This window comes from Cebus imitator, unplaced genomic scaffold, assembly GCF_001604975.1.
Source record: "Cebus imitator isolate Cc_AM_T3 unplaced genomic scaffold, Cebus_imitator-1.0 Scaffold98, whole genome shotgun sequence".
Lineage (NCBI taxonomy): Eukaryota > Metazoa > Chordata > Mammalia > Primates > Cebidae > Cebus > Cebus imitator.
Genome location: NW_016107413.1, coordinates 1,147,243 through 1,166,983, shown reverse-complemented (window position 1 = coordinate 1,166,983; position 19,741 = coordinate 1,147,243). Strand labels below are relative to the sequence as shown.

Here is a 19,741-nt window from a genome sequence, read left to right as displayed (position 1 = left end):
TCTTTGATGTATTAAGCTGTACAAATGTGTACATATTCGTGTGTATGTGTGTGTTTATATGTGTGTGGGGGGAGGTTCTTGTTGACTCAGGGTCTTTAATATGCATGGTTGTTATGGTTTTATTTTGTGATAAACTGTTTTTGGACTGAAGACAGCTAAAGAATAACTTGGATTGACTTACCTAATGGGATTCCAAGCTTTTTCTCTTAGAAACGGCTTTGTAAATATTAAATAACACCCAAAATTTCCCGATAGTAATTAACTCTTTCTGCAAAAGAGAAATGTACTCAAATTGATTCTAGAATACTTGGATTGTTTGAAATCCATCTGCTTTTACTACATTACTTTTGCCTCCATTCTTTCTGTTGAGCCACCCTGATGTTAAGCTGATGTTCAGTTCTAGAGAAACCCATTTCCTACTTCTAATTGCTGATTCTACCCCATTGAGGACAAAGGAACCAGTTACTTTGTTCAACCCAAAGGCACTTCAACCTTACAGTGGTGCACAGACACCAGAGACAAGCTGTCTGGGTTCAAATCCCATTTTCACCAACATTAACTCATTGTTTTGCTTTACCTATGTTATTTAACCTCTTTATGCCTCATTTTCTTAGGTATAAAATGAGCTTAATAGTACAACAGAAGACTGCTATAAGGACTAAATCAGCCAATACTTTTATAATGTTCAGAACAATGCCCAGCATTACAGATATATTACTTCTGTGCTTAAATAAGTTCTGAGGAATTTCTGCTATGCGTCTTCATTTGGTGAGTAAAGGGCCATATTACATGAATAGTGAATTACACAGAGCATGCACAAATAGGATTTCCTGTTGAAATCACAAAAAACAACCAGGTTAACTATACGCACAAGCATTATTATGCTGCATAGCCATATACCATTATTCCTAAAACTGTAAGCAGCTTACATAAAAATGTAACCAGATCACGTAAATAATTTTGTAAGCAGCTCACATAAATGATTTTCCAATTTTGTAAGCAACTCATCAAAACAGTCAGGGTTAAGGTTAAATAGACTAACCCTAAATGTAATTAGAGTTTCTTTATATACCCAACCTTCTTTATAATTTTGCTCATTTAATTTTAATAATTTCCAGTGTCTGACATAAATATCAATAATTTTTTCTATACCCCATATTTATCATCATCTTCATCACAAACACCCATTTTAAATGCCAAACAGCCTGCACTCCAGTAGCTAGAATTTACAAGTTTTTGACACTTTTCTCCTATCTTCTTCTTAGTTTAGGCTCCCCTGGACCCATTTCTGCATTTCTAACTTGTCAGTTTCTTTGGCCACACTCTCTTTGGGATTTTGGGACATTCGTCCTCTGTTCTTGCCTTTTCCTGCATACTACTAGTTCTGAGAATAGGAGGGCTAGGAGATAACTAAGGTTTTAAAGGTACTCAGCAATAGAAACATGTGTGTGTGTGTGTGTGTACACATATATTTACATTGGAGATATATATATATATACGTATATATATACACATAATATATACACATATATATACACATATATGTATATATATGTGTATATATATATATAGTACACACATGTATATTTATATATATAAAAATATACACATATATTTACATTGGAGATATGTGTGTGTGTGTACTATAGATATTGTACAATACAATATATATATATTATACACACACACACATCTCCAATGTAAATATATTATATATAAATATATATATATTTATATATATAAATATATATATATCTCCAATGTAAATATACGTGTACACACACACACACACATACATCTATATATATATATGCCTGGATCATTCAAGAGGTTCTTTTATTCTTCTCCTTCAAGAGTAAAATAATCTATGCCTATTTAATTTTGCAAGTTTCAATGTGAGCAGAAGATGTCAGAGGTAGGAGCCAAGAAATAAAATTCTCCAGGGCTTCCTCTGGGACTGCCATCTGGGCTGCGCATTTGGCCACCACCCTCCTAGCAAAGCAATGGCTTCCAAATTCCTGAGCGGTCATTCTCTTGCTACTTGCCTAGGGCAAGGCTACCTTGTGCAAGAGGATCGCCCAGAACTTAGGCCTCTGACATTTCTCTAGCAGCCACTTCTCATGGGAGAACGTCAAGAGTAAGGGTCGGTGACATGGCCAAGCAGTACATAGAGAAAGGTCTTTTGGTTCCAGATCTGTGATCACATGCCTAATGATGTTGGAGTTGGAGAATAGATGTGGCAGCACTGCCTCCCAGATGACTTTCCTAGGACATTAGGACAAGCTGGTGTCCTGGACAGAATCTGTGAAGTGCATCTAGTGATCAGGTTGAACATTCCATTTGAAATACTTAAAGATCCTCTCCTAGCAGAAGGGCATATAACCTGGAATTCAATTCACCTCGTGGATATGGAATTGATGACATCATTGGTGAACCATTAGTCCACCAAGAGGATGATAAACCCAAAGCAGTTGCTGCAAGGCTACGACAGTACACGGATGTGACAAAGCCAGTCATTGAATCATACAAAAACCAAGCCCTGATCCACCAATTTTCTGGGATAGAGACTAAAAAAATCAGACCCTGTGTTTACAAGTTTTTTATTTTTATTTTTTTGAACAAGATCATACCTATTTAGTTGAAGAAAAATATTGACCCTGTGCAATGGAAGAACCAGGAAGATTTAGTCATTCATTAAATTGTGTATATAGTATTCATGCTGCATCCAAATAAGAAGCTAGCTGAGATAGCCTGCAGCTTCTTTTCTAGCTTTAATGGTAAAGTGACAGGAAAACCAATGAGTAGAAAGAGTTCATGAAGAGGCCCTCTTCTGCCTTTCAAAAGAGCCACCTTCACATGTTGAAGGTATCTCTGTACTTCTCAAGCCCTTCACAAGAAAGCAAGTACAGGCTGGATTTCAGATGGTATACAACTTGAGCTTTAGCTGATTTTTGAAGGCTTTTTTTTGCTGTCATATCCTTTTTACACAAGATGGTGATGGTCTCTGGTTCTCTCCATCCCCTCAAAAACTGTTGAACCACAGCACCAGTAAGACTAAGAATGCTAAGGGCTCTATCCCAGGCTTTGTCCCAGCTTCTCTGGTATGTGCCCTTCTAGTGACAATGAAATTGACACTAATTGCTTTTAGTGGTTGTTTCTCTGGTCTTGAGCGATTGTGTCCAGAGTTTCTTTTTTCTCATAGGCAAAACTCCTTCTTTTCTGCATCCATGCTCCACAGAACCTCTCTTTTTCAGATAGCCTAGGATGAAAGGATTTGTCTTCTGTTTTTTTGACATCTATTTTCTCTCTTCTTAGGCTATGAAATAATACAGGTAGTTATTGCTCTTATTCCTCTCAAATTCTTCTTTCTAAGAACTGAGAGGAAGAGGGCTAATTGAATCTCTTCACACACCAGAAACTGAGCTATGAAGAGGGTCTTACTTAAACTGCTGGTCTGTCTGTCACAGATTGACACTGCTCCTTTCTTTTATTGTGAAAAAATTAAACACATGAAATTACTTTGGGATCTTCCTGAAGTCTTTTGGGAATCTTCAAAAAACATGGGAAATATTCACCTACGTGACTGTTGAAAGCTCATGTCTTATGTTCGGAAGTAATAAGACCATATGAGATTACTGGAATAATAGAATAACTTTTATTTAAGACAAGAAAATGCATTTTGAAAATGTTGCTCTCTACTGATGTTGACCATGTCTTTCTCCTGTGAGCGACCCAAGCATATTACAAATAGTCAAGGGAATGGAGCCTGTGGGGTTGAACAAAATGTTGCACTAGCTGTACCTAGACTAAGATGACAGTTTTACAATCACAAGAAAACAAAATATTTTTTTCTATTCAATGCCTCATTCTAGAATCTAAATCTAAATGTCTAGAATTAGATGCAAATTTTTTTGTCACTCATTGTAACGTGATGTTAATAAATAATTTGTTGAAAGATAAAAAGAGATTAAAGGATTTAAAATGCCAAAACCTAGGAGAGTTAACAAGCTAAAATCAATGAGTTTTAGAGTGTAAATGATGATCTCAAATCTTTGATTGAATTGAGAGACAGCCTCAGAAAATGAACGAAACAGAGGCGAAGGGAGAGTTTGACACTGAAGAGGACGAAACATAACACAAAGGTTACAGGAGAACACTTCGTAGTATTTCACCAGGTCTTGACTCATCTTCATCAGTTAGAGATGAAGAGGATCCCAGGAACATCCATCAACACCTTGGACACCCACAGACCTGGCCCTTGGGGTTCCCTACAGTCCTCACAGGCACTAAGTCCCCTGAGGGAGCTTCCTGGGGTCTCCATACCTGTGCTGTCTCCAGAGGGGCTAACACTGTCCCTGTTCCCTGTGGCCTGTGGTTCCTGTGCTGTGCTATCTTGGAACTGGGACTACTACAGAAATGTGTCGTTCTCCAAAGACAAATAGTCATGGCTTCTTTTCACCCCTGAGACTAAGCTACCGCTGAACCACCTGAGGCCAGTGGCCTGACATCCCCATGTCTAGCTTTGAGCAGCTGTTACACTTTATCCTGTGAGACCAAGTAGATGTGGAGCTTCTGCACCTGCTCCTTCCTCCTCCTTGAGCTGTAGACAAAACAGAACTTTCTCCTGAGAAAGCAGTACCTTGGCCACTCAAAGCAGCCCCACCTCCCCAAAGACTAAGTTGCTGCGGCTCCTTGCATCCCAAGAAACAGTGCCTTGGCCACCCACAGCAGTCACACACTCCAGTAACTAACCTGAAGCAGTGCCATCCATCTCAGGGAAGTGGTGCTTGGGCTGCCCGCAACAGTCATACCACCTGGGCCTGAGCTGAAGCAGCACATTGCCCCCTGGGGAGGTGGTACCTTGCCAAGCTGTTAGCAGCTGCACATCTCAGGGCTGAGCTGACACAGTACAACACATCCCAGGGAAACAGAGAAGTGGCTGAACTCAGACACCTTGTCCAAACTCTAGGACACTACTTCCCTGGAGCAGAAATAGTTCTCTAGCGTCTGAGCTGCTGAGACACTGTTCTCCTTGGGAAGGGGAATCATTGCTGTGCTATTTCTTCCCCTAACCACAGGGCCCAAATGATAGTTGTGCTCCACCATTTTAGGATACCTGCTGCCACTGCATGTAGCCTCATAGAGTCGGTATACTGCTGAGCCCCACCATTACAGAGTCTAGAGTCACTATGTGGTGCCTCATCCCCTGGGTCCCCAGTTGACACTGAGCCTTATTGGCTCACATACCCAAATTATAGCCATTCCCTGCTCCACAGTCCCAAACATCCACAGCACTCCTTCTTCCCTGGAAGTGGGCCAGTGCTGTGTCATGCTCCAAAAAGGTAAGAATTGTAGCTACAATCCAGTTCCATGATCAGTGCTAGGTGGTACCTCAGAATCATAGATTCTGGTCCTGTAGGCTACCTATAGCCAACCCTGCTACAGAGAATGAACCAGCACCACAAGACCCAGGAATCACAATAGGTTTGTGAGACCCTGAGCCTAGGATCCTGGCCCCACAGCTGCCTCAAGCACCTGCACCTGGAATTCAGTGCCACTGCAGCTGCTATTATTAGTAAGCCACCTCACACTTGGTATCAAGAAGGATTCCCTCCTCTAAGACTCTTCATTGTAGGGAAAACAAAAATAGGAGGACTTCAAAAGCCCTTGACACTGACATAGACTGCCACTGCTATGCCACAAACTTCTACAGCTTATGGTACTGAGGTGCTCACAGTTGTTGTTGACATTGAACAGCTGCAGAAGTTGTCAGAGGGTAGCTTTGCTGGGTATAGTGTTCTTAACTGCACAGTACCTGTCTGAAAATAAAATCACTACGTCCTTCCAAACTGGCACACCAAAACCCAACTGTAGATGAAAGCTTTTCTCTACAAAAGCCATTAGAGAAATTTTGGAAGAGGCGATTGTTCCACCAGATACACAGACATCAACATAGGGACACACACACACAACATGTAAAAGCAAGCAAAAAATATAATACCACCAAAGAAATATAGTAACTATCTGGTTACAGACCTCAATGAAAGTGAAATCAACAAACTGATGGAAAATAAATTCAAAATAGTGATCATAAGAAAACTCAATGAGATACAGGAAAATACAGACAGAAAATTCAACAAAATAAAAAAATTATGATACAAATGATAAATTCAACAAAGAGGTAAAAATCATTTAGAAAGCCAAGAGAAATACTGCACCTAATTATTTCTATGAATTTAAGAAATAATAGCTTCAACAGCAGCCTTGATCAAGCAGATAAAAGGATCTCTGAATTTGGGCTGGGCACGGTGTCCCATGCCTGTAACCCCAGCACTTTGGAAGGCCAAGGAGGGCAGATCACTTGAGGTCAGGAGTTCAAGACCAGCCTGGCCAACATGGTGAAACCCTATCTTTACTAAAAATACAAAAATTAGCTGGGCATTGTGGCATGTACCTGTAGTCCCAGCTGCTCAGGAGGCTGAGGCAGGACAATTGCTTGAACCTGGGAGGCAGAGACTGCAGTAAGCCAAGATTGTGCCGCTGCACTCCAGCCTGGGCAACAGAAGGGGTCTCTCTCAAAAAAAAAAAAAAAAAAAGGGTCAAATAATTGATAATTGATAATTTTCAAATAATAATTTATCCAGCCAGAACAAAATAAAGGAAATAAAAATGAAAAAGAGTAAAGAAAGGCTACATGACTTAAAGGACCTCATTAAGTGAACAAATGTTCTCATTTATGGGAGTTCCAAATAGAAAAGAGAAGGAAAATGGTGTAGAAAAACCTATTTAATATAATAATAGCTAAAATCTTTCCATGCAAGGAGAGATATTGATATCCAGTTCTAGGAGATTAAAGGTCTCCAAAAAGATTCAGTCTAACAATCTACTCACTGTGGCACATTATAGCCAAACTGTTAAAAGTCAAAGACAAAGAGAATTCTAAAAACATCAAGATAAAAGCATCGAGTCACACATAAAGGAATCTCCATTAGACTAACGTATATTTCTCTGCAGTAGCCTTATAAACCAGAAGAAAATGGGATGAAATAGTCAAAGTGCTGAAAGGAGAAAAACCTGCCAGTCAAGAACACTATACCCAGGAAAGCTATCTTTCAGACAAGAGAAAAATAAAGCCTTTTTGAGACAAGCAAAAACTGAGGGAATTTATCCCCACTAGCCTGGTCTTGCAAAAAATCTTCAAGTGAGTCCTACATCTTAAAGTAAAAAAAATGACTATTATGAAACCATGCAAAAGTATAAAACTCACTGGTAGAGCAGATACACAAAAAGAAATGAAACCCTATCACTACAGAAAACCACTAAACTACAATGATAAACAATGAATAAAGGAAGAAAGGAACAAATGATATGTAAGACAACTAGAAAACAATTAACATTGTGACATGAGTCTTCACCTATCAATAATGACCTTGAATGCAAATGAATTAAATTCCCCACCTTAGAGATACAAAATGACTCAACTACACACTGCCTTCAAGAAACTCACTTCATCTGAAAAACACATATAAACTGAATGTGAAATAGATGAAAAAGGATAGTCTATGCAAACAGAAACCAAAAACAAGCAGGAATAGCTATATTTTTTATATCAAATAAAACAATTCTAAGTCAAAAACTCTAAAAAGAGACAATGAAGATTAAAAAATGATAAAGAGATAAATTCAGCAAGAGAATGTAGCTATTGTAAATACATATGGACCCAATATCAGAGCACCTAGATATATAAAGCAAATATTTTCCGATCTAAAGAGAGAGACAGACCCCAAAACAATAACAGCTGGGGACTTCAACACCTTTTTACTCTCTATTAGGAGGTCATTATTCACTACATTTTAGTATAATGGTTAAGAGTTCAGGATCTGGTATTATATTATACTAGCTTGAACTACCTACTTGCAGATGGCCTTCGGTAAGTTTGCGATTCAGTTTCCCCATCTTCAAAATGAGTAGTATAGTAGTCATTAATTCTATGACTTGTGAAGATTAATAGAAAAGGTTTAGAATATCACCTGGCATATGTGCTATTCTAAATATGTGCTCAATACCTTTTAGCCATGACTATCTTTTTTGCTTTTTGTATTGGCTATTCATACACCATCCATATACTTACTCAACTTGGACTTATTATATAACCCACATTTGCAAAATGGTTGACTGGCAAAAATTTAAATCATTAAGTTTGTTGGGGGGTGGAGAATTCTATTACTTCTAACTAACTAACCAGTTGTGCTTTCGGTAGTTTGGGGCATTATCAGACCCAAGTGATCATCATATTGATAGTAACCAGCAGAGACACCAGCATAGCATACTGAAATTCAGAAGAGTTGGACCAAAGCCATTTTTCAGCCTCAGCTTCTCACTTCAACAATACATTTGTTTCCAAGAATATAAAGGTAAAAGAAATAGCCTGACCAAAGAAACATGTTACACTCTTTTATAGTCAAATTAAATGTAATTTAAAGTGTTATTTTCAGGACCTTGACTTTTAAATAATGATGATAAGTGACAGTATTTCCACTTTCACACATAACTACTTATGAGACGTAATTATTTTTACATATGAATTCTTGTTTAATTTTGGTCTTCTGTGTTCCCTTTTCCCATAAATGGCACTCCCACGATGCCCAGCTAGAAACCAATAATTGCCCTAGGTATTTCCCTTTTCTACCTTCTTTAATTACAGTGACCATTCTATCTATTTTACTTATTTGCTTAAACCATCCTTTCCTCTCCATCCCTTACCCACTGCCATAGTTAAGCTCTCATTATCTCCCTCCTGGTCTTTAGCAATAATCTACTGGTTTATATCTCCATTATTCCATTTTTCTCAAAGAATTAGAGAGAATATTTTAAAGTACAAATAGAGACAAGATCTTTTGTCTATCCTGCTTCAAAGGATTTAAGAATTCCTTACTGGTGGCCGGGCGCGGTGGCTCACGCCTGTAATCCCAGCACTTTGGGAGGCCGAGGCGGGTGGATCACAAGGTCAAGAGATCGAGACCATCCTGGTCAACGCGGTGAAACCCCGTTTCTACTAAAACTACAAAAAAAAAAAATTAGCTGGGCATGGTGGTGCGTGCCTGTAATCCCAGCTACTCAGGAAGCTGAGGCAGGAGAATTGCCTGAACCCAGGAGGCGGAGGTTACGGTGAGCCGAGATCGCGCCATTGCACTCCAGCCTGGGTAACAAGAGCGAAACTCCGCCTCAAAAAAAAAAAAAAAAAAAAAAAAAAAAAAAAAAAGAATTCCTTACTGGTGACAGGGAAAGAACCATCTACTTAGCATGATATACACAGTTCTTCATGTCTAGATTCCACACCCAACTCTAGCATCAGCTCTTGCTATGCTCCCATTAGGTTTTTGGATATAGATATTGTTCATCTTATTTTTGCATCACAGCATTTATTCCACTTCTGGAGTCAATAAATTTTTTTTTTTGTTTGTTTTTTTTTTTTTTAGACAGAGTTTCACTCTTGTTACCCAGTCTGGAGTGCAATGGCGCGATCTCGGCTCACCGCAACCTCCGCCTCCTGGGCTCAGGTAATTCTCCTGCCTCAGCCTCCTGAGTAGCTGGGATTATAGGCACGTGCCACCATGCCCAGCTAATTTTTTTGTATTTTTAGTAGAGACGGGGTTTCACCATGTTGACCAGGATGGTCTCGATCTCTTGACCTCGTGATCCACCCCCCCCCTCGGCCTCCCAAAGTGCTGGGATTACAGGCTTGAGCCACCGCACCCGGCCAATAAATGTTTTTATAATAAAGGGATGAACACATGCATAATAACGAGCATGACTTTTTTTCTTTTTTTAATTATACTTTAAGTTCTGGGATACAAGTGCAGAACGTGCAGGTTTGTTACATAGTATACACGTGCCATGGTGGTTTGCTGCATCCATCACCCCATCATCTAGTTTAGGTATTTCTCCTAACGCTATCCCTCCCTTAGTCCCCCACCTCCTGGCAGGCCCCGGTGTGTGATGTTCCTTTCCCTGTATCCATGTGTTCTCATTGTTCAACTCCCATTTATGAGTGAGAACATGCAGTGTTTGGTTTTCTGTTCTTGTGCTAGTTTGCTGAGAATTATGGTTTCCAGTGTCACCCATGTCCCTGCTAAGAACATGAATTCATCCGTTTTATAACTGCATAGTATTCCATGGTGTATATGTGCCACATTTTCTTTATCTAGTCTATCATTGATGGGCATTTGGGTTGGTTCCAAGTCTTTGCTATTGTGAACAGTGCCACAATAAACATACATGTGCATGTGAAAAACAAAATGATTTATACTCCTTTGGGTATATACCCAGTAATGGGATTGCTGGGTCAAATAAGTTCAGGGGTACATGTGCAGAGTGTTCAGGCTTGTTACATAGGTATATACTTGCCGTGGTGGTTTGCTGCACCCATGAACCCATTATCTACATTAGTTATTTCTCCTAACGCTATCCCTCCCCTACTCCCCCACCCCCCGACAGGCCCCAGTGTGTGATGTTTCCCTCCCTGTGTCCATGATTTCTCATTGTTCAACTCCGACTAATGAGTAAGAACATAACAAGCATGGCTTTTTAAAAATTGGTATTTATCTCTAGGTTTTCTGTAAATAATTCATATTTATTTCATATTAGGAGAGTGAAACTTAAAATCTCAGTTAAAGCTCAATCTTGACACTTAGGAACTGATCATAGAAACCATATTTTATAATAAGAATACACATATATATATACATATACATATATATCAGTATACTGTGCATGTATATATATACACACATATATATATTGTACATATATATATAATCATTCATTGTTAACCATGGGTGATTGATTGGTTCCAGTACTTCTACAAATAACAAAAGCTGCAGATGCTCAAGTTCCTTATGTAAAATGGCATTGTATCTGCATATAATCTATGCATATCCCCCACATACTTTAAATCATGTCTAAATCACTTTTAATATCTAATATAAGGACTACATGTCATTATTATATTTACAATTATGTATTTTTACTGTATTGTTATTTTTTACGAGTATTTTTTCAAAATTTTCAATCTGGTTGGTTGAGTCCACGATGTGGAACCCATAAATATAGAAGGCCAACTGTATATACTTTCAGACATATTTCATAGAATATAAATATTTCTATATCCTAAGACCTATATATTCTTTAACATGACAATCATGTTGACCTCTGCATCTTTTGCCAGATAAAATATGAGATGTTTTTATTAAATAGTGGCAATCAAAAAATAACTCTTAAAGCAGGCAGCTAGTCTCTGAGATAAAATGAGCTTAATCATCAGGAAAAATAAAGAATAAAGGCGGGAGGCTGAGGAAGTAGGATAACATGAGGTCACAAGTTAGAGACCAGGCTGGCCAACAGGGTGAAACTCTGTCTCTATGAAAAACACAAAAATTAGCAGGGCCAATGAAGAGCATCTGTAATCTAAGCTACTCAGGAGGCTGAGGCAGAAGAATCGCTTGAACCCAGGAAGAGGAGGTTGCAGTGAGCCGAGTTCACACCACTGCACCCTAACCTGGGTGACAGAGTCAGACTCTGTCTCAAAACAATAAAAATTAAAAAAGAGACCAAAGTAAGGTAAAAAATGAAAGGCAATAAGTTGTTATAATTGGGAGCCGAGGGAGTAGAGATCAAACCAAAATAAACCATTTCTGGACAAGATGTGGCTGTGACCTGGTGAAAGGTCTTGTTGACCTATGCATGAGGTAACTCGTTGGACATCTTTTCAACCAGCTGTGTTCATTCATTATGAAAGATAAACTGGATATCTCCTATGAGCCAAGCACGATAATAGGCCACATCAGGGCCTAGGTGACCATGAAATATTTACAAAAACTTAAAAAGTTCACAATACATCAGGGGAGACAAATAAGCCAATAATAATGGTGGCATTTTCAAAATCTTATGAAGCATAGAGAAGATGGCTTCTGCTCAAGTAATCTGATCAATGAGGAACCCAAATCAAAGAAAGGTTAAGAGAGATGACATGAACTTGGCCTGAAAGGGGAAGTAGTGAAAGGGAATTCATCAGAGGACTCAGTATGGGTATCAGCTAGGAAGTTTGTGAATCTGTGGAATATCAGATGCCAGATGGAAGTGACAGGAGAGGGATGAAGCTGGACAGGTGAGTTGAGGACACATGATCCAATGTGAAGGGCAATCCATATAATGAATGGAGGACAGAAGTCACAAACCCAGTATGCTAATTTGATGCTCAAAAACCAGGCCACTCCAGAGAACTTAATTTCATTGGATGGCTGGCTGTTCTTTACCCGTAACAAAATAAGGCATACTAAACTACGGTCATTTTGATTTGCTAAATTTTAAAATCTAAAATTATCTTTTTTACTCAATAGAAGTTATAGAGATTTGTTCTGTCATTAATCATAGTTGTCCAAACAATAATTAAATCATACATAATCCAAACACAGAGATTTTCTAAATGTGGTGAGGCTCATTAGAGCTAATTATCTGATCTCTTCTTCCCAAGAAGCAATGGTCTATATAAGTGTTGTGAAAATTTTTTTCCTTTTCTTTACATTCATGCATTTATCTATAATCCGCCTCTTCTACCAATTATCCAGTGTAGTCTATAGTGGCTCTAGAATAATAGAAAAGTAGAAATATAAGTAGAAATAAAGAATTATGACCAGGAAAAAAAAGAAAAAAGTAAGTTTAAGACCAATGCAGAAAGGACACAAATATGCAGATGATAAGAGCAGTTGAAATTCTTTCACAAGAGCTTCAAGTCTGGCTCTGAACTTCCTGGAAATAAAGCAAAAAGAGACATGACCCAGTCAGCTTGTATATTCTTATGAGGAGAGAGGAAAGAAACATACCAGTTCCTCCAGAGGCATGAGTTTTAGACCTGATCTACTAACTTGTGTGACATGGGACAATCACTGAACTATGCTGTGTTTCACAGTCTTTATCTGTGACGTATATAATAATATCTGACTCAGCCACCTTTAGGAGAATCAAAAGGAATTTTTAAAAAAGTGCTTTGAATAATATAAAGTGGACAAATGTAAGGTATTACCCCCCATAGAATGCTGAGAAAATTACCTTGGACAAGTATTTGATATCTATGTACAATGATGCAAACTACATGGCCCTCAGTATACCTGCCAGGATCACAGTCACGTTGACATTTACATCTATTTGCCAGATAGGAAGGTTGTTACTGGCTGTGGGAGACGTTACATTCCAGACTTTAGATAAGTCAATTATTGGGATGCATCAAGTCTGCCCCTTTATGGAAACAGCATTTCTGATTCATACCAGCCCACTCAGAAAACTCTCTCAACTACCCTACTCAGAGAATTCCCCTTAATAAAGATATTCATATCTTTATGTGAAACCTCAAGTACAGAGAGTTGAGTTCATCCACATTCATCACATTATTGTCATATTAATGGAGCATTATTGTTGCTGACACATGCAAATGTCTTCTTTATTTTTACATCAATTTATTCCTGTCTCCGCTACCATTGCGTTCCCCTTAAATATACATGCATTTTAATTTTTGACATGTATCATTTTATTTGTAACTCTGAAAAACACATATTTTCTTGTGTGCATTTATTTTAATAGACTCAAGTCTTATTGTGCTATAGAGCTGATTCTGTTTCTTGCTTCCTTAGTACTGTCTTTGAAAAGATCTATGCATGGCCCTCCATGAACATCTGGACCACTGTTGATAGCATTTCCCACATTACTTTCTCATTTCCACCATGATATATACCAAGATTACCTCCAAGCCTTAGCCTATAAAAGCGTTGTCAGAAATATTCTTGAATGTGTCCCTTCACAATACTGGATGATCATTTCTCTGTGAATGCTTGTTTAGTCTAATATAAGCCAACCTTAACAATTCTACTTATATTGAAGAACAATTTAAACAAAAATATTTCACTGTAATGAAATAGTTGAAATATGTCTCTACTATCTAATGTAAGACAGGAAGAAGGAAGCAAAAAAAATCAAGTAAAAGAATTTAAATGATTGAGTTTAAAAAGAAAAAATATATATTCCAAGTAAGGAAGATCACAGAATAACTTCAGTGTCTGTGTGAGTCTGGAGATTACAGGACAGGAAAGAGTATGGAGACAAGAGGGAATTATAGGAAGGCCTAATTCCCTTGATTTTTAGTCTTTCATGGGTGTGCATAGTGGGAAGGAAGGAAGATGAAGATTGGCAAGATTCCCGGCTGACTCCTGGAGCTGATTTTGTAACTTAAGCATAAATAAGGTCTTCTGCTACCATGTAAACTTGGCTAGCCTACATAATCGTGTATTGTGATTTACTTTTGCAACAGCCACCTGCTGTGACTAGGTATGTCAGCTGCCAAGAATCCTCTACTTCTTTTCTGGGGACCCAAGACCTACTTGGGCTTCTTCCCCTTCTCTACCTTAACAGTGATTGGTCTCAGGACATAATGTTTATGTCATGGCTTCTGAGTTTAGGAATAAATTCCATCTCCTTATGCAGGGACACCTGCTGTACTGAATAGACAGGCAAATGGACACAAAACCTAATCACTGTTTTATCTACAAATCCTACTAATCCTGGATTGCAAAAAAAAAAAAAAAAAAGGCTGAATATTCTTTTGAGTAAATTTCAATAGTGTCATGAGTTGCAGCAAGTCAGGGTCCTGTGGGGTGTTGGTGTTTGACTTCAAGTAAATTTAATGGTGACCAAAGCTTTCCACATTCTTGTTTTCCTTGTTTCTATTCTTCCTCTGTCATTTATTGTGACTTTTCAAATAACAAGGAGAAAATATTACTTAGATAACAAGGCCATGTATGCATGAGGAAAATAAGAGTAAATGAATTCCTGAGATTATAACATCTAACATCTATGATAGTATCCGAATTAGAATGGAGATGATCTCTAGCACTCCTTATTCTTTGCTTTAGTAATAGCTCACATTCCTAAGTTTCACGTTGTATCTCTTGGGAAGAATGATGTGATTTTCTTTTTTTAGATCTCCCTGACAGGTTCTCTCTTACCCAATTCCACTTGGCCTGGTCTTGAAAGTGTTTCTATTGACACTTCTTCCTTCGCCAAGTGACCTAAGTTCTAATGTTGGTAGAAGAAACAAAGTTTGGAAGTAGATATACCTTAATCATCAGAATCACATGTTCTGGAGAAAGAAGCTAATTTGTATACATAAAAATACAGCAAGGAGCAGTAGGACTTGACAAATCTTAGAAAACTTCTGAGTCTCTGTCTCCTCATCCATATGATAAGAATATTAAGGAAATGGTGTCTAAATATCTTCCAGATCTGATGAGAACCTCTACTTCTTCCACTGCCCACTGTCCACTGTCCTCTTTGCATATATTTTCTTCTTCAGCAACCATGAATAAAGAAAAATTTGTGTATATAGTTACACATGGTTAGTTATTACATATGATGTTATTGAGTGTCCATCATATCCTAGGCATTTTACTCGTGTTGCCCCATTTAATCCTCACTTAATGCTGCCATGTATTATTAACCATATTTTATGTATGAGAAAACATCTATAAAGGTTAAGCAATTTGCATGAAACCCACAGTTAGTAAATGATGATGCCTGGAGTCAAACACTGATTTGCAAACTCCCAAATCTACACTCTTTACATTAAAACATATTGCCAATCACACATATGAGTACAAAACAATGTGCAGACTAGATAGATCAAAATCGTTCTCCTTCCATCTTTAGTACCACAGAAGATACATTAAAGTGTTTGTGCTTTTTGGGTGGTATGCTTGTAAATAATACCAAAAAGATCTAATGTAGGGTCTTACATTTAGGGGGTGAAAAATAGAGGTGAGGGAGTGGAGAGAGAGAAAGAGAGAAAGAGGGGGAGGGAGGAAGGAAGGGAGGGAAATGCCAAAGATAAGGGAGTTCAGCGGAGAGGAAAATTATTCCGAACTAGAACTTTTCTGGGTTGCTTCCCAAACATGGTAAAACTTGAAGCTATGAGACCTGGAGAAAAAATGCCTTCGTCTGCGTAGAACAAGGGTTTGTATGTTATTTAGGGGTACTTCTAACTAGAAATAACAATTTAACTTGGCATAAATAATAAGGAAAATTTATTATCCCATCTAACAAGAACTCTCAAGGTAAGATGGCTTCATTACGGGTCACCTCATTATTTACAACATCACCAGGGACCCACGATCTTTTTGCATCCTTTTGCTTTGCCCTCCTACTCCTAGTTCTCATAGTTGCAGGAAGGCTACCACAGTTCATGATATGAAATGCAGGCATAACTACACCCAGTACGGACTACTTCCTCCCACGAATTTATTTCCTATAAATAAATTTCCTGGCATACTATTCTTCATCTTTCATTGGCTGGAATTAAGATACATGCCCATGTCTAAACCAATCACTGGCAGGAAAATGAGACCACCATGATGCATGATGCACTTAAACCAATCAGGACTGAGTGCTTGAACTGGGAATAGAGCCAGGCTTGTCTGAATCCCACAGGGAAGTGACGGCTGCTCCTGCAGAAGCAGATCCCTGCCCCTGGGCAGCCGGGAAAAGACTACTGGGAAGGCCCTTAGTGTCTGCTGCAGTGCACACAAAAATGGGAAGCAGTGCACAAAACACTCTGGAAAGGTGACTGCAGCAAGAGCTTTGCCTAAAGGACTAGTGAGGACGGGATTGGATCAGTAGGGAAGATCAGAATGAGAATTTCTAGAGCTAGCATTACTTTCTTCTCATGTTAGGAAAAGGGGGCTAGTTTCAAGAGATTTTATCATAGTTTCTAGTCATCTAGACTATTAGTAACTCTTTTTGATAATTTACATTATTTTCTCTAGTGGGTTTTTTTGTTTGTTTTTCAAAATTGCTCTAAACATCCAATATATTGGCAGTGTTCTTCCTGTTCCCTTCTGGTTGGCCATTTCTTTCATGCCTAATTGTTTATTTTCTAACTATTGAGCAAAGGGTCCTCCAACCTTAAGAGGCAGAAATGCAGAGATGAATAAAAAACTTGGAAATGTCCTAGAAATAGACAGACAAAAAGAAAAATGTTCTCAGTTCAGTCTTGCCAATAGGAAGAGATGATCTCTTCAGAGTTAGAAAATCTGAAGGCCAGAAAGTGCATAGAAAGAGATAATTAATAATAACTAATATTGTTGAATATTTATGTTGTGTCAGGCACTGAACGAAGCACTTTTCATATACTAACATTCACTTTCCGCAATGACCCCATGAGTTAGATACAAGGTCTTCATCTGCAAAATACAGGTAATAACTCAGGCATGGAGCAGTTAAATAACATTTTCAAGATCCCACAAGTATTCAGTGATGGTTCTAGGATTCAGTCAGGTAGTTGGCTCAGATATCATTCTTTCCATTATTTCCTCTTTATAAGAAGGTACTCATCAGAATAAAGTGTTGCTGCCAATCAGTAATACAGTAATTCATGAATTGAGTGCTTACTTAGTAAATGCCTGACAGTGTGCTTAGCACTTTCCAAGCATCACTAAACTGCATTTTATCTTCAGGGCAATCATGCAAGCCATTATTATTACTACTTTGAGGTAAAGAACTCTTGGCTTACACAGATAACTATGTAACAATGAACATATTTATTAAGTATTAATATTAGATATTAAATAATTATGAACAAAATTACACAGTGTGTAACAAGGCCAGGATTCAAACTCTAGTCTGAATAATTATAAAGCCAATGAATGCTCTTAATTGTTAAAACAATGAAAATGGATGAACTTTCAGGTTAGGGTCTGAATTTGTAATTCAAACACCAGAAGAATAGACTGATATTAATGCCAAGTTTATTCTAGTCACTGTGATAGTTGCTTTTACATCATTTCCATTTACCTCAGTTACTAACACTTTAAAAAAAAATAGGTATCACTTCTTAAAGTTTGGGATCCAATTATGTATTATTCTTGTCTTTACATAAAATATTCATAAGACGTAACTTTTTAAAAAGTAATGTAATTGTTTTTAAAATCTACAAATATATATATATTGAAGAGGCATAGAACGTTGAGTCAGATTTATACTCATCCCTGACAATAAACAGCAATCCAATCTTGATCAAATTGTTAAACTTTCTGGGCTCAATTTCTTTATTGACAAAATGACACTGGTTGGTCTGAATGATACCATTCTAAAAACAAGACTGCTCTCTTAGAAAATTTTGCAATGTAGGATTCAAAATTCCCTGGCTTTCAGTGGTTCATGAATGTCAAAATCTCTCAGCTCACAGAGTCAGACAGAATAAAAGGGATTTTCATTCTAGATTCCCCATAAAGATTACACACTTCTTGATGTTTTATAACATTAAATCTCTTTGTATTACACTCACAATGCCTGATTACTTCCTCATATCCTATAACATGTTTCTAAAACTGGCCCAAAAATAAGAATACCTGGTGCATTTGTGGAAAATATAGATTCCCAAGGCCCTACCGTAGGCTTTCTCTATTGGAATCTTCAGTGAAGGGCCCTGAGAATTCATGGTTTGATCAAATACCTAAGTGTTCCTATCACCAGGCATGTTTGGGAAACACCTTTGTAAACAGTAAGTGCTCAAACCTGTTTTTTAAAATGGTGACATTTTGATTAAAAGAAACAAAACGGAAAGAATGTCTGTGAGACATACCTATTCCCATGGGAAATCTAGATCCATAGACATAAAATAGTGATTTTCAATGCAAGGTAAAGGGACTAGGTGCTAAATGATGCATTAGACCATATAAATGCATAAGACAAGAATAAGTTCTGAGGAAGAAGAAAGCTCTGGTCTGGGCTTGGATGTAAGGCTTGGCTTATGCTGCTGCAGATGTATAGGATATGAGTAAGCATAAAGAGTATGGGAGGAGGTGTCATGGGAGGGCAGGAACATTAGAGGACAAGGAGTCTGACTGGAGCAAAGCAAATGCAGAAGGACAGAAGCTAATACAGTTTTGGGAGACCTTGAAAATTCCATCCAGGTCCAGGATTATATTTGAACTTAAGCCTGTAGAGAATGGGGAACCCTTCAAGATTTCTGAATCAGGTGCAGTGGCTCATGCCTATAATCCCAGCGCTTTGGGAAGTGAGGTGGAAGCATTGCATGAATCCAACAGTTCAATACCAGCCTGGGCAATGCGAATCCTTATTTCTACAAAAAATTTTAAAAATCAGCCAGGCATGTTGGCATGCACCTGTAGTCCCAGCTATTCAGGAGGGAGGCAGGAAGATCGCTTGAGCCCAAGAGTCTGCGGCTACAGTGAGCAATGATCACGCCACTCTAGCCCAAGTGACAGAGGGAGACCCTGTCTAAAAAAAAAAAAAAAAAAATTAGCAGATGAATCTGCTTATAATATTCCTCAGTGGTTAAGAGGCTCCTCCTCAGAGGGCTTGTTAAAATACCAATTGTTTGAATTCAGGAAGTCTGGGAAGAAGGCTGAGAGTCTGCATTTCTAGTGCGGTCCGAAGTGATGCTGATGCTGCTGGTCCAGGGATCACATCTTGAGAGCTAGAATTGTACGTGATGGATTGAAGACCACTACGAGAGTGAGGTGGGATGGCTATGTGCCAGGACAAGGACGGTGGTTTGAAAAATGGAAGCAGAGGAATAGGAAGGAATCAGTGAAAGAAACTCGTGGGCAGTTGGAATAGGTGTGGAAGAAGTATGGAAAGAAGAAGACAACAGTTTTAGAATCCACATCTGTGGATT

At 38.2% G+C, this 19,741-nt stretch overlaps 1 pseudogene; it reads left to right on the top strand.

The window, feature by feature from the left end:
- Positions 1-2,055: 2,055 nt before the first annotated feature.
- On the top strand, positions 2,056-2,638 carry LOC108309842 (annotated as a pseudogene).
- The last annotated feature ends 17,103 nt before the right edge of the window (positions 2,639-19,741 follow it).